Below are 3,380 nucleotides of genomic sequence, written 5' to 3' on the forward strand. Positions count from 1 at the left end.
AGGAACCCTATACAGATGATAAGAAGTATCCACAGTGTAGTCTGTGCAAGGAGAAACCTCCTGTGACAAAGAAATGATATCTACACTCATACAATGATAATAATACATTTAAATTTTGTTCACTATAGTAGATGTAGCTCTGTAGTATAGTTCTTTTTCTTACAGCATAATAGTACTGAGCGATCTTTGTTTTTTGTAGCTTCAATTCTAATTCCTTCTCTTTTTTGTTAATTTTTCATTAGGTAATAAAATTCAAAAATGGTTTTTTAATTTTAAAAATTTGATAAAAATAATTATAATAATGAAAAATTGGACCTAATAATGAAAAATGCGCCCGCCCGCGTCAGTAACGGGAAACTATTAATTTAATTGGAGTGGCCTTAAATACATGAGAGTCTGAGTGAGAGTCTTTTAAAGCTATACAAGCTCCTACAAGAGAGAAAATGAAAGAAAGGATAGGAGGAGAGAGATGAGAACAATAAAGTATAAATATACTACTAACTGATAATAATCCACCATCACAATCTGTCCATCTGCTAAATAGATAAATAAATAAATAAACGAAGTATAATAATATTTACCTAAAATGTCATCATGTTGAATAATGAGCCCCACCCTTTGCATTCCTTGGCAAAGCTTGCATCCGGTTAGTGCTTGTTCCGAGGCTTGTTCTTTTATCAATGGCGACTAAAACCAGTTCTTGTTCCTCTTCTCTGAGTCTCTTCTCTTCTCCTTTGACTATTGGTAATGTTCATTAACTATCTATGTATCATTGAATATGATTTTAGAGCAACTTATTGATGTACTTAATCTGTTGAAGAGATGTGGTTTCCCTCAGAGGAGATGGAAGGAACTAGGACTGACACTAGGACTACACAAGAACACACTGGACGCCATTGAAAGGAATCATCCTGGTGATGTATCTCGATGCTTGACAGAGTGTCTCTCCAAGTGGTTGTCCAGAGCTGATAATGTTGACAGTAAAGGAGGAGCTACCTTTGACTCACTGTCAGATGCTCTTAAATCTATGAATGAGAATGCTGCAGCTGACAAGTTAGATCAAGAGAGTAAGTTAATATCACTGATTGTATTAGTATTGACTGTGTGTGTGTGTATTCTATAGAATGTAATGCTATGATCAGTGGTAATGATATCAAAGGAACCAATGATGTACACAGTACTGCTACTGGTGAGTGTTACATTACTGGACTCAAGATGTACAAAAATTATTTTCAGAGATTGGTGGAGGAGTGTTATTTGTAATCTAAAATATTTAATTTGTTAAAATATGTGTAAAATTTATAGTAAGCCATAATTGATTGGTATATACTAACTATGAGATACAGTTATTTTATTTCTCTCCTGCTACAGGTACAAACAAGCCATTGATAGGAGGTCCTCCACTCTCTCCTATTGCATTAATGGATATACCAGATGATAGACCAAAAGTATCTGAATTGATAGAGTTTCATGAGTTATTGATCAAAGGACAACTGGAGGAGTCTCTACCACTGCTTGATGCTGATACTATAGGAAAAATTAGAAGTGCTGTTAGTGATCATGAAGGAATGTCTCTTCTTATAAAAGCATTTGAAGAACATCCAACACTGCTACATGAAATGAGAGTAGCTATTGGAAAAATAAAAGGTATGAATGTACAAAAATTTATTAATAATAGCTAACGTAATCAGTGTAAAAATTCTAGCAATAATTCAGTGTTAATAGCAATTACTATTACTAGGTTTATCTCAAAAAAAGACACTAAAGTCTCCTCCCCCAGTAGCACCTAAACCAAGATCATTATCACAAAGTGGACAATTTCAACCATTGTCATCAGCAGAAAAACCACGTCGATCATCACTACCTACACAACCTCCACAAATAGCACCTAAACCACGTCGAACTGCACAACCTCCTCCAACAGCACCTAAACCACACCGGCCATCATTAACTAAAAATCCATCATCATTCAAACCAATGGAAGGATCAATGTCACGTGAATACATTACAATGAAAGAGATGTTAGCTGATCTTGTTGATCTGTTGGCTGGAAATGCTCCAGTTATTTTACAATTAAATAATCATCTCTTTTCATCTGATCTCATTCCTAAAGCAGCACATGTTACTGTTGAAAGTACTGCAGGACTCAGTCCTTATGATAGAGGTAATAACATATTCTCTTCAGTACTAGCAACACTTGAGTGTCATCCTAATCCTAACAGTGTGTTCTCTTCTCTCATTACGTCACTACAGAAAGTAGGACTAAAGAACATGGCATCTAAACTAATGGAAAATTTAAGTAAGATGTACATACACCCATCTATTTATTATCTAACTTTCAATCTATTGTATAGAAATGAAAGGTGGTCATGTTGATCCTAATCTAGAGCAGCAACCATCAGTCAATAAAGGACCACTTCTACCAGTGGGTGTCACTGCACAATCTCACACACCACAACCAACAATCACTGGATCACAATCATCTACTCCTACTGTCATTGAGCTCAGTTCAAAGGATGAAGTTGCTGCCAATATTAAAAGTCTTCATTCTCGTTTTGCATCTCTTAATTCTGATATAAGAGATGAGTTTGAAGAGCTGGTGAAACAGGGAAAAGTGAATCTTAAAGCTGTAGCTAGGAGTGCAGCTACTTATTTAAGCATTAAAGTATCCAGTTTGAAATATGATGACGTTGATGAATTATTTGATTCTCTTCAGCCTCATTATGACTTCTTCAGCTGTGGTGGTCTGCTTCAACACTTAGCAAAAAAATACCTTTCAAATGCACAAACTGAACTAACTCAATACATTGATAGTGTTGATAAATTCTCAGAATCATCACAATTGAAGCACATACGATCAACAATCAAAAAGAAATTGTTATCATTACCAGCAGCAGCCTCACCAACCACTAGCAATCAAACAAAACCAGTCGTTATTAAGCTGAATGACAGATGGGAAGAAATGACAATAAGTAAACTCAAGACAGTCCTCAAGCATTACTTTGGAGTAACGTCAGATCTCTTCAGTCACATTAGCTTTGATTATGGTTCAGTTGTCATTACACTGTTAATACCAACCTCACAATCACAGTCTCTTATTGATGCTATCAATAACAAAACAAACTCAATGAGTAGATTAGGAATATTGGAAGTTGCTGTTGACAAGAAAGCAATTCCTATCAGAAAAAAAGATGATAACAATTTTGATGTTTCGCTCCATGAATCAGTTAAAGCTGGTGATAGTTTTGAAGTATCAATGCTACTGCAGTTAGGAGCTGATCCTAACAGTAAAGATGAGAGAGGAAAGAGTGCAGTAGAGATAGCTAAGCAAGGAGGATACAGTCAAATAGAAGAAATACTATTAACTGGTGGAAGTGAGT

At 35.4% G+C, this 3,380-nt stretch overlaps 1 long non-coding RNA gene across 1 annotated transcript; it reads left to right on the forward strand.

The window, feature by feature from the left end:
• Nucleotides 1-1,149: 1,149 nt before the first annotated feature.
• Nucleotides 1,150-1,528, forward strand: LOC109587008 (uncharacterized). Its single transcript, XR_002187345.1, has 2 exons — nt 1,150-1,189; nt 1,372-1,528. It is a non-coding gene; the product is annotated as an uncharacterized LOC109587008 (long non-coding RNA).
• The last annotated feature ends 1,852 nt before the right edge of the window (nt 1,529-3,380 follow it).

Source organism: Amphimedon queenslandica, unplaced genomic scaffold (genome assembly GCF_000090795.2).
Source record: "Amphimedon queenslandica unplaced genomic scaffold, v1.1 AMPQUscaffold_12717, whole genome shotgun sequence".
Taxonomy (NCBI): Eukaryota; Metazoa; Porifera; class Demospongiae; order Haplosclerida; family Niphatidae; genus Amphimedon; species Amphimedon queenslandica.